The 12,976-nt window shown below is 43.0% G+C and overlaps 1 protein-coding gene and 2 non-coding genes across 3 annotated transcripts in view; all 3 read right to left on the bottom strand.

Moving 5' to 3' along the window:
* Window positions 1-12,976, bottom strand: part of LOC117128145 — a 734,122-nt gene that overhangs the window by 632,872 nt on the left and 88,274 nt on the right. The gene's annotated exons all lie outside the window — the stretch shown is intronic.
* Window positions 2,751-2,856, bottom strand: LOC117128678. Its single transcript, XR_004452072.1, has one exon. It is a non-coding gene; the product is annotated as a small nucleolar RNA R71 (small nucleolar RNA).
* On the bottom strand, window positions 7,517-7,623 carry LOC117128688. Its single transcript, XR_004452082.1, has one exon. It is a non-coding gene; the product is annotated as a small nucleolar RNA R71 (small nucleolar RNA).

Raw genomic sequence — 12,976 nt, 5'->3', positions numbered from 1 at the left:
CAAGTCGGAAATACCTTAGTTCTCTCGAAAATGCAGTTTTGTCTCTTCTCAGTTTTGCTTGCTGATTTCCCCTTCCTCTTCTCGTGTATGTTCGCCATTTTCGATATTGGTGTTTCTCCTTTGAAACTTGACATTTATCTTCAGAACTTGACTGTTATCTTCCCCTTAGATACAACGTCAATTTTTATAGAAAGGTTCAACGTAATCGTATAGTTGAGATGGCTAAGGTGTTAAGTTAACAGTTGCCGTTTTATACGATTAATTTTAATTCATGCGAGAAAACAAGTCTTTGCGGTTTTTTTTTTTTATCGTAAAGTTTCAATGGTAACTCCAATCGAGACGAAACAAGAGACGTTTCGATCGAGATTTGAAGGAGAACACAAAGATGGAGGTAAGGGGGGAGTAGGAGCAAGCATAGGAGTTTAGAAAAGTTTTACTTGTTTCCGTCGTAAAATCTCAAAAGAGAACCTAAAGGAGGACCTTTCTGAGGCCTGACAGGTCGCTATGTAGCGAGTGAAGGTCTGACAGGTCGCTATGTAGCGAGTGAAGGTCTGACAGGTCGCTATGTAGCGAGTGAAGGTTTGACAGGTTGCTACGTTGATGTACCTTGGATTTGACCCGTTTTCATCCATGGTATATAAGTGTTTTATTATATATATATATCTATGTTTTCTACTTTTCTAAGTATGTTTTCAGGTTCAGGTGCATTTCGGAGTAAAGCTATGACTTTGGAGCATTTTGGAGCTTAAAGGACATTTCACCCGAGCTGACCATGTAGAGGTCGACGAGAGGAAGAATAATCGATCAATGCGCATCCAGTGCTGTCGATCGACACCAAGAGATGCCTCGACAGATGAAGATTAATATCGATCGATGTACACAAGTACCATCGATTGATGTCGAGACATTGGACACGCGACATTTTGGATCCAGCGGACTTAAAACCCAAGGCCAAGCCAAATTACGAAAATGCCCTGACGAGTTTTTAACCTAGTAGAGTATATACTGCCTAAGTGTTTTGACGGCAGAGAGAGCCTTTTGTTACAGTTTTACTTTGAGAGAGAAGATCACTTGTGATTGGAACTCCTTGTTTCCATTTCTTTTCAACTATACTATGAATTTATATTTCTTCACTGTTATGAATTGCTTTGCTATGTCTGAGTAGTTCACTTATTAGATCCAGGGTTCAGATAGGTTTGTGGGATTAGCCCCAAACTATAGATCTGCATTGTTGTGATATTCATGATAGATTTGTATTCATTTCTTGTTTTAGCCTTGCTAACTTGAACTTGATCATAGGATTGCATACTCAAGCACCCTTGTTATCCCATCCTGACATCTATCTATCATATTAGGACTGGTAGAGAGGGCTAACCGCCAATTTAGTATCTTAATAGGGCATATCATACTCGCGCATAGGCCTGGCTAGAACCCGTCGATCGATGTCCTCAACTGACTATCGGTCGACGTAGGCAAAGGTGTATCGGTCGACGTCCCAATAGGACCATCGTTGTCAACATACTAACCATTGAGACACGAGATCTAGCTTGTTAACCAGTGAAACATGCGACAGCTGATCACTGAGTTAAGCAGTTGAGCTCTAACATATAATGCATGCAACAAATAGGCATATATAGGTATTATAATCTCCTACACCTGAATAGTGGCCCTGCATCTAATATCATTTCCAATCAAGTTACATTTACTATTTACTTCGTTTGTTACTATTGCAATTTCATTTAACCATTTACAACTCTTAAAATTAATAAACACTAGATTTAATTGTTCTCTACCTCCTTGTGGATTCGATCCCTAAGTACTACATCTGAAACTCTTTGGATGTGAGTAACACTCCTTAGGGTAATTTGAGTGGTATCAAATTTGGCGCCGTTGCCGGGGAGCTTTGATCGCCATTAGATTTAGTTTTATTGATTCTTATTCTTTTCTCTACCCCCTTTTTAACATAATCCTTTTCTTGTATTTTCAGGTGCATGCCCAGCGGTACCAGAAGCAACAAGGAGAAAGACTTGCTGTTCTCAGACGATCCTGCTCACTTGGAACGTACCATCCGTAGAGGTCAACGTTCCACATCCCTCGACACAACAACTTCGTCGTCGACCGATACTCACAACCAACCGTCGACCAACACCAGACCATCATCGTCGATCGATCCCAATCGTTCGACAACGATCGATACTACACCGCGTACGTCGATCGATACCGTGTCGTCAAAAATGGTAAACATTATTATTCTAACATATGACGAGAACGGAAACCTGTATGACCAGGACGGTCATCTGCGTAATGCAACAGGTCAGAAAATAGACGCTCAGGGGACTGTAATCCCTGATGCTGATGCTAAAGGAGTTGCTCAACCTGTAGATGAGGAGTTGCCGACTACAATCGCCCAGATGAGTACTATTCCAACAGATCAGCTATTCGACTTCCGGAGATCTAGAAGCAAAATTTCTTGCTGAAGCCTCAATACTACACTCTTGTGTCGCAGATACCCTACTCTGGGTTACCGCACGAGCATCCTATGGACCATCTAGAACAGTTCAAGGATTTAATCGCTGCTATTCGGATGGAAGGAGTCCTCGAAGATTACCTGCTGTGCAAGCTCTTCAGATACACGCTAAATGGAGAAGCGATGCACTGGCTTAGGCAGCAACCCACATGATCCTTAACCTCCTGGGCCGACATCAAGAATGCTTTCTTACGAAACTTCTTCGATGAGGCGCGCGCTGAAGAACTTCGGAACAAAATTTCCACATTCGCACAGGAGGCTGGAGAGTCCTTCAAAGATGCGTGGATTAGATTTAGGTTTTTCCAGCGAGACTGTCCACACCACGGATTTAACGAAGTGCAGCTGCTAAGCACTTTCTTCCGAGGTCTCGCCTTACAGTATCAAATGGCTCTTGATACGCCGAGTGAAGGAAACTTCACTACTCGGATTCCGTTGGAAGCTGTGAGACTTATCGAAAACCTTGCTAACAGCAGCAGCACCAAAAACACTGACTCTGAACGGAAGAAGTCTGTAGCCTCTATCGGGAAGGAACATATGGACGAAGTAAGAGCTAAGTTAGATGTGGTGCACGAGCTTCTTAGGAAGCAAGTCTGTTCAGCTGAAGGAGAAGTAGCAGACACGAAAGGAGAAGAAAATGTGAACTACATCGGAGGTACTGGATTCCATAAATTTGGAAATCAGGGGGGAAACAGAAATTCTTTGGAAATGGTCAAAGAAGTAACCAGAGTTCACAATTTCAAAAACCCTTCAACAACAGCAAAAGCTACTCAAACTCTTACTACCAGAATTCACCACCTAGACTCAGGAAAGCAAGATCGAAGAAATGCTTGATCGAGTACTGTTGGGACAACAACAAATCACCATGGATTTCAACGGTATAATAGACTCCGCCTACAACAATCTGAACACCAAAATCGAGACCTTAGGGACTCAGGTGAGAAAACTTTAAATGCAAGTAATTCAGACTGGCGAGACTATAAAGAGGCAAGAAGCTTTCGCTAGAGAGGCAGGAGCCGACAAAGGAAAATACCACGTAAATGCTATCATAGATGACGATTTCTGGCAAGTGGTGAGACATGAAAAGCTTGAGGAAGGAGACTTCGAAATCGAAAGCTCCATGAGTCTCGGCGGATCCCAATGGTGTCGACCGATGTCGATGAACTCTCATCGATCGACAGACCATGACGCAGATCGATGGACAGATTACTCCAGTCATCGATCGACATCGTCCGCTAAACTGACTGAATGCAACGCAGTTCAAATTCTAACTCATGAGGAATTCGCAGCTAAGCATCCTCACCCACCCTCGCCTTTCTATGATAAAATCGATCGATCGGTTGAGCCAACCATCGATCGACAGAGTGAGTCCAACGTCGATCGTCACACCCCACTCCCATCGATCGACGGGCACCTCTGACATACCGAGTGCGGTTACCCTCAATCGATAATGACTATATCAACGCACTCAGACCAACACCTAAACCATTAGCTATCCCACCCGAAGCAATACCCAACCCTTTAAATAGTTTACCAGAACCAGTTCAAGAAGATCAGGAAACTGAAGGGAGAAGGTTAAAGAAAAGAAAGGAGAAAATTCCTAAGAACATTAAGAGGTAAGCTAACGATAAGGAGATGGATGGTTTCACTAAAAGAGTCCTCAGAATCCCAATCGAAAAACTTTTTGATGAAGCTTACTTCACACACCGGTTGTGGATGTTCTTCAGAGAAACAAAGGTAACTGAGGAGGACATTAGGAGAATGTTTCATCAAGTAAGAGAGAAGATGAAACACATGATCACATTGACGAAGAAGAGTGATCCTGGGAAGTTTGCAATACCATACGTAGTCAAGGGTGTTGAATTTCCCCATTCAATGTGTGACACAGGAGCATCAGTTAGTATCCTCCCTAGGATCATGGCAGACCAGCTTGGTTTGACCATCGAACCTTCAAAAGAATCCTTCACCTTCGTGGATCTTTCAGAAAAACGATCAGGAGGTATCATAAGAGATCTAGAGGTACAGATTGGTAATGCCCTTGTCCCGATAGATTTTCAATGAGTCAACGGTGACTAATGACCGCAACAACACGTCGCTCGACGTTGATCAGCCGGTTGACCATTTCGCTACACCTAATCATTGTTACCCACACTTTGCCTTCCAACCTCCAAGCAAGAGAGGACGTGATGATTATTCCATAGGCAATTGGGCAGACAGTGGTTTCCATGAAAGTTTTGCAGTTGACACTGTAATTACTTCACCTAACGAGGAACATACAGAGGAATACGATGAGGATTATTGGAAGGAACGTGCAATACAAATGTCTTTGCAGGATGAAAGATTTGAAACACATAAGTTCACCAACACGTTTCCAACATCGTTCGACGAAGTGCACTCCACATCGGTCGATACCCACCCTCGTCCAGCAAAACAACCGCTCACATCGATCGACACCCATACAAGAACATCAATCGGTATTCTCACCGCAGCAAAAATCCAGGAGCAGGAGAATATTCCCTCTCCAACTTGGTTTATAGATACCTATATAAAACGTTTTGCACCTCTAAAACCACCTCCACACACCAGAGCAGACACACAAGCAGAAAAGATGAACACTCTTCCATCTACATCAACAAGAAAATCCATGAAGATCAATCATCTCAAGAACACAAGTTCTGCAGAAATTATTCTGACCTCGATCGATGCATCTGTATCAACATCAATCGATACTACTCTAAACCCTAATCTTTCTATTTCTAAATTGAATGATAATGCAAACATTGATTATGCTTTTCTAACACCTGAAGAATTTCGTATTTTCAGGGACCCAGATGGCAACGCACGTGCAATAGATGGAAGGGTCTTACAAGTGTCCAGAGAGGACATAGCAGATATCCTTCAAGTGGCCAATGGACTTGTCAACCTATTGTCACAGCAACGTGGCACTCTAGACGTCATTCAAACCGATCCAAACAACCACGTAGGAGTCGCCACAACAGAAATCAATCCAGATCTTTCATACCAACCAAAAGGTCAAGCATCGATCGACGGGACAAATGAGACATCGATCGACAGGGTAACACCAACATCGATCGATAAGTGATATACCTTGGATTTGACCCATTTTCATCCATGGTATATAAGTATTTTACTATATATATATCTATGTTTTCTACTCTTCTAGGTATGTTTTCAGATTCAGGTGTATTTCGGAGTAAAGCTATGACTTTGGAGCATTTTGGAGCTTAAAGGACATTTCACCCGAGCTGACCACGTAGAGGTCGACGAGAGGAAGAATAATCGATCGATGCGCATCAATGCTGCCGATCGATACCAGGAGATGCCTCGACAGATGAAGATTAATATCGATCGATGTACACAAGTACCATCGATCGATGTCGAGACATCAGACACACGACATTTTGGATTCAGAAGACTTAAAACCCAAGGTCAAGCCAAATTACCAAAATACCCTGATGAGTTTTTAACCTAGTAGATTATATACTGCCTAAGTGTTTTGACGGCAGGAGAGCTTTTTGGTAGAGACTTTTTTGTTACATGTTTTGGAGAGAAGATCACTTGTGATTGGAACTCCTTGTTAGTATCTTAATAGGGCATATCATACTCGCGCATTGGCCTGGCTAGAACCCGTCGATCGATGTCCTCAACTGACTATCGATCGACGTTGGCAAAGGTGTATCGGTCGACGTCTTAATAGACCATCGATCGACACTCTCTCGTTGTCGACATACTAACCGTTGAGACACGAGATCTAGCCTGTTAATCAGTGAAACATGCGACAGCTGATCACTGAGTTAAGCGATTGAGCTCTAATATATCATGCATGCAACAATTAGGCATCTATAGATATTATAATCTCCAACACCTGAAAAGTGGCCCTGCATCTAATATCATTTCCAACCAAGTTACATTTATTATTTACTCGCTTGTTACTATTGCTATTTCATTTAAACATTAACAACCCTTAGAATTAATAAACACTAGATTTAATTGTTCCCTAGCTCCTTGTGGATTCGATCCCTAAGTACTACATCTGAACCTCTTTTGATGAGAGTAACATTCCTTAGGGTAATTTGAGTGGTATCAAATTTGGCACTGTTGCCGGGGAGCTTTGATCGCCATTAGATTTTGTTATATTGATTCTTATTCTTTTCTCTACCCCCTTTCTAATAATCTTTTTCTTGTCTTTTCAGGTGCATGCCCAGCGGTACCAGAAGCAACAAGGAGAAAGACTTGCTGTTCTCAGACGATCCTGCTCATTTGGAACGCACCATCCGTAGAGGTCAACGTTCCACATCGCTCGACGCAACAACTTCGTCGTCGATCGATACGCACAACCAACCGTTGATGGACACGAGACCTTCACCGTCGATCGATCCCAATCGTTCGACAACGATCGATACTACACCGCGTACGTCAATCAATACCGTGTCGTCAAAAATGGTAAACATTATTATTCTAACACAGGACGGGAACGGAAACCTGTATGACCAGGCCGGTCATCTGCGTAATGCAACATGTCAGAAAATAGATGCTCAGGGGACTGTAATCCCTGATGCTAATGCTCCAGGAGCTGCTCAACCTGTAGATGAGGACGCTCGATCGAAACCACTGGTCGACTACAATCGCCCAGATGAGTACTATTCCAACAGATCAGCTATTCGACTTCCAGAGATCCAGAAGCAGAATTTCGAGCTGAAGCCTCAATACTACACTCTCGTGTCGTAGATACCCTACTCTGGGTTACCGCACGAGCATCCTATGGACCATTTGGAACGGTTCAAGGATCTAATCGCTGCTATTCGGATGGAAGGAGTCCCCGAAGATTACCTGTTGTGCAAGCTCTTCAGATACACGCTGAATGGAGAAACGATGCACTGGCTTAGGCAGCAACCCACAGGATCTTTAACATCCTGGGCCGACATCAAGAATGCTTTCTTACTCAACTTCTTCGATGAGGCGCACGCTGAAGAACTTTGGAACAAAATTTCCACATTCTCGCAGGAGGCTGGAGAGTCCTTCAAAGATGCGTGGATTAGATTTAGGTTCTTCCAGCGAGACTGTCCACACCACAGATTTAACGAAGTGCAGCTGTTAAGCACTTTCTTCTGAGGTCTCGCCTTACAGTATCAAATGGCTCTTGATACGGCGAGTGAAGGAAACTTCACTACTTGGAATTCGTTGGAAGCTGTGAGACTTATCGAAAACCTTGCTAACAGCAGCAGCACCAAAAACACTGACTCTGAACGGAAGAAGTCTGTAGCCTCTATCGGGAAGGAACAGATGGACGAAGTAAGAGCTAAGTTAGATGTGGTGCACGAGCTTCTTAGGAAGCAAGTCCGTTCACCTGAAGGAGAAGTAGCAGATACGGAAGGAGAAGAAAATGTGAACTACATCGGAGGTACCGGATTCCAGAAATTTAGAAACCAGGGCGGAAACAGAAACTTCTTTGGAAATGGCCAAAGAAGTAACCAAAGCTCACAATTTCAAAAACCCTTCAACAACAGCAAGAGCTACTCAAACTTTTACTACCAAAATCCACCACCCCAGACTCAGGAAAGCAAGATCGAAGAGAAGCTTGATCGAGTACTGTTGGGACAACAACAAATCATCGTGGATTTCAACTGTAAAATAGACTCCGCCTACAACAATCTGAACACCAAAATCGAGACCTTAGGGACTCAGGTGAGAAAACTTGAAACCCAAATAATTCAGACGGGCGAGACTATAAAGAGGCAAGAAGCTTTCGCTAGAGAGGCAGGAGCCGATAAAGGCAAACACCACGTAAATGCCATATTAGATGATGATTTCTGGCAAGTGGTGAGAAATGAAAAGCTTGAGGAAGGAGACTTCAAAATCGAAAGCTCCATGAGTCTCGGCGGATCCCAATGGTGTCGACCGATGTCGATGAACTCGCATCGATCGACAGACCATGATGAAGATCGATGGATGGATTACTCCAGTCATCAATCGACGTCGTCCGCAGAATCGACTGAATGCAATGCGGTTCGAATTCTAACTCATGAAGAATTCGCAGCTAAGCATCCTCACCCACCCTCCCCTTTCTATGATAAAATCGATCGATCGGTTGAGCCAACCATCGATCGACAGAGTGAGTCCGATGTCGATCGACATAACCCACCTCCCATCGATCGACGGGAACCTCTGACATACCGAGTGCGGTTACCCTCAATCGATAATGATTATATCAACGCACTCAGACCACCACCTAAACCATTATCTAACTCACCCGAACCAAAACCCAACCCTTTAAATAGTTCACCAGAATCAGTTCAAGAAAATCAGGAAACTGAAGGGAGAAGGTTAAGGAGAAGAAAGGAAAAAATTCCTAAGAACCTTAAGAGGGAAGCTAACGATAAGGAGATGGATGGTTTCACTAAAAGAGTCCTCAGAATCCCAATCGAAAAACTTTTTGATGAAGCTTACTTCACACACCGGTTGTGGATGTTCTTCAGAGAAACAAAGGTAACTGAGTAGGACATTAGGAGAATGTTTCATCAAGCAAGAGAGAAGATGAAACACATGATCACATTGACGAAGAAGAGTGATCCTGGGAAGTTTGCAATACCAAGCGTAGTCAAGGGTGTTGAATTTCCCCATTCAATGTATGACACATGAGCATCAGTTAGTATCCTCCCTAGGATCATGGCAGACCAGTTTGGTTTGACCATTGAACCTTCAATGGAATCCTTCACCTTCGTGGATCTTTCAGAGAAAAGATCAGGAGGAATCATAAGAGATATGGAGGTACAGATTGGTAATGCCTTTGTCCCTGAAGATTTTCATGTCCTAGACATCAAGCTTAATTGGAACTCTTCACTTTTGCTTGAAAGATCTTTCCTAGCTACAGTAGGAGCTGTATGTGACATGAACAAAAACAAATTGTGTCTAGCGCTCATAGACCCCAACATCCACTACGACCCCATCCGACCTAAGAGAAAGGTCATTAATTATGTGGATTATGGGAAAGAACTTGGCTTCATTGGCGCATGCCATTGTGGAGCAGAGTACGAATCGGAGTACGAAACAGAGTACTAGGAATCGATCGACACCCCAACCTTTCCATCGATCGAATCCAATGAGTCAACGGTGACCGATGACCGCAACAACACGTCACTCGACGTAAAGCACCCAGTTGACCATTTCACTCCACCTAATCATTGTTACCAACACTTTGCCTTCCAATCTCCAAGCAAGAGAGGACATGATGATTATTCCATAGGCAGTTGGGCATACAGTGGTTTCCATGAAAGTTTTGCAGTTGACACTGTAATTACTTCACCTAACGAGGAACATACGTAGGAATACGATGAGGATTACTGGAAAGAACGTGCAATAGAAATGTCTTTCCAGGATGAAAGATTCGAAACACATGAGTTCACCAACACGTTTCCAACATCGTTCGCCGAAGTGCACTCCACATCGGTCGATACCCACCCACGTCCAGCAAAACAACCGCTCACATCGATCGACACTCACACAGGAACATCGATCGATATTCGCGCCGCAGCGAAAATTCAGGAGCAGGAGAATATTTCTTCTCCAACTAGGTTTATAGATACCTATATAAATGGCTTTGCACCCCCGAAACCACCTCCACACACCAGAGCAGACACACAAGTAAAAAAGATGAACACTCTTCCATCTACATCAACAGGAAAATTCATGAAGAGCAATCATCTCAAGAACACAAGTTCTGCAGAAATTACTCTTACCATCGATCGATGCATCTGTATCTACATCGATCGATACTACTCTAAACCCTAATCATTCTATTTATAATTGAATGATTATGCAAACATTGATTACGGTTTTCTAACACCTGATGAATTTGGTATTTTCAGGGACCCAGATGGCAACGCACGTGCAATGGATGCAAGGATCTTACCAGTGTCTAGAGAGGATATAGCAGATATCCTTCAAGTAGTCAATGGACCTGACAATCTATTCTCCTAGCAACGTGGCACTCCAGACGTCATTCAAACAGATCCTAACAACCACGTAGGAGTCACCACAACAGAAATCAATCCAGATCTATCACGCCAACCAAAAGGGCAAGCATCGATCGATGGGACTATTGAGACATCGATCGACAGGGTAACACCAACGTCGATCGATAGGGATGAACCGACGTCGATTGATAGACGTTATGAATTTGGAAACCGCGCTTTTGACATGTACAGAGCCAGAAAGTTCACTTGGGAACAAAGGGACGAGTATGGAGTCTACAGAGATGAGTGTGGACACGCACGATGCGTAGCTAGTGAGATGCTACCTGTCACAAAGGACGACATCAGGAAATTACTGGAAAGAGCATCTCTTTTTGAAGAGAGCCACATCTGTCTTCCAGAACATGCCACTTCCTACACCAAAGATGAAATCAATGAGATGGTGTTTGGTATTTGTGGAGCTCAGGAGAAACTGGGAGAGGAGCTCAAATCATTGGTAGAAGATACACATCAACCTTTGGATAGAGGCTACAATGAGCTTTTCAGAAGTATGGCAGAAATGAGGACATAAAATGAGAGTTTACATCAGCAACTTGAGAAGGAAGCCACAACCTCAACATCGATCGACGCATCACATGCACCATCGATCGACGTCAGTCTTCCTACAGCCCAGATCCCTGCAGAACTGCAATGTTCAACACAACACAAGGATGAATGGGAAGTCTCTTACATCGACACGAGGATAAATGACGTGTACTATCCTCTCAACAACAACGTGGACTGGCTAAGCACTAAAATCGAGCTACTACAGCAAGATCTGGATACAATTCACAAGAAGGACCAACAACCAGCCACATCGATCGATGTGTGTACATTCACATCACTCGACGCTAAGGTCTCAGCCATGAATGAGAGGCTGAGGACTTACGAGGACATGCATGACCTCTTTATATCACCAGTCATGACATATATAAACAAATTGTCTAGTCAATTATTTCATGCCCAAAAGGATATTGATAACATTACTAATCAAAATGTTTTGCAGGCAAAATCAGCATCGATCGACAGGCTACGAGGGCCTTGGATCGATGGCAAGAAACCTGTGGAGTTACTTCCTTACACAGCAGTAGAGGTTGACAAGATCACATCCAATATCTACACTTCTATAGACACCATGGAGGAACAATTTGAAAAACGCTGCGATGTCATCTACTTCCCATTCGACAACAAAATCAGTGGACTAGACAGCCACGCAGAATGGCTACAGAAAGAAGTCAAAGCCATTCAGAGGCAACTCGCAGCTCAACACCAGATATCAGCATCGATCGACAGGACACGAGCGAAATCGATCGATGGCAACTCGCCGAGATCGACCAACGAACACCTAATCGCATCGATCGACGCCGAGTCTACACCAATCGGCGAGCAACTGATACACAGACAGTAGAGTCAATGCAAAAGGAAATGACAGAACTTTCAGGATACGCCTATGACAACATAGGCTGGCACCAGGTCAGCATTGACAACGTTCAAGAAAGGCTACATAACATCTCCAATGTACTTGAAAAGATGGATGACAAATAGACAAGAAATGATGAGGCCACAAGAAGCTTCATTGCATCTTGGTCCAGAATGTGCAGAGATGACGTGGATGCTTGCTTTCCAACAAGCAGCTGTTTGTCCATCCAATAGCCAATCACTACCACAGTCAAGCTAAATGACTATAACCAAACGCTGAGTGGGAGGCAACCCACTATTAGGTATTTTATTTTGGTTTTATTAGCTAGCATTTATTTACTTTCGTTTTATTTCCTTCAGATTTAGGAGACCCAAGTAGGAGGACCTGAATATCGACCGCCGACGAGACGTCGACATCGCTCGACATAGAACCCCACACAACGATCGATATAGCACTTACACTACAATCGATATCTAATCCGGTCAGATGTATCTCCCTTACTTGTTACATTTCGTACATCATGAACTATTTCATCATATCTCTGGCTGTGTTACACTGGGACAGTGTAATTTAAGTCTGGAGGATATTTACTGATATAATTTATTTTATTCTTATATAAAAAGAAATTTTAATAAATTATGCTTAGCTATTGAAAATAAGGACTATACCCTTATATTGATTTAAACTTGAATATCTAACCAATCTTTAGCACCATTTTAGATTTACTGATTGCAGATAGCACTAAACATGCTAAAGCAGATCAACCTATCAACTACACAATTGCCTTGAACCGTATGAAGTAACCGAAGCTGATTTCCAACACTAAACCTGACTAACCGCTTGTTTTGGGGCTTGGTATACATGGGATCGGATTCTTCAGACAGGTCTGGAAGGTAACGCCTGGTGTAGATTATTTATCACATTTTCTCTCTCAAAATTTCGACCCTAGATTAGTTAATGAGTATTAAAAATAATAATAAAAAATAACTAAATAAATAAGAT

Source organism: Brassica rapa, chromosome A09 (genome assembly GCF_000309985.2).
Source record: "Brassica rapa cultivar Chiifu-401-42 chromosome A09, CAAS_Brap_v3.01, whole genome shotgun sequence".
Taxonomy (NCBI): Eukaryota; Viridiplantae; Streptophyta; class Magnoliopsida; order Brassicales; family Brassicaceae; genus Brassica; species Brassica rapa.
The sequence above is the reverse complement of the archived record's forward strand: the minus strand, read 5'-3'. Positions and strand labels throughout refer to the sequence as shown.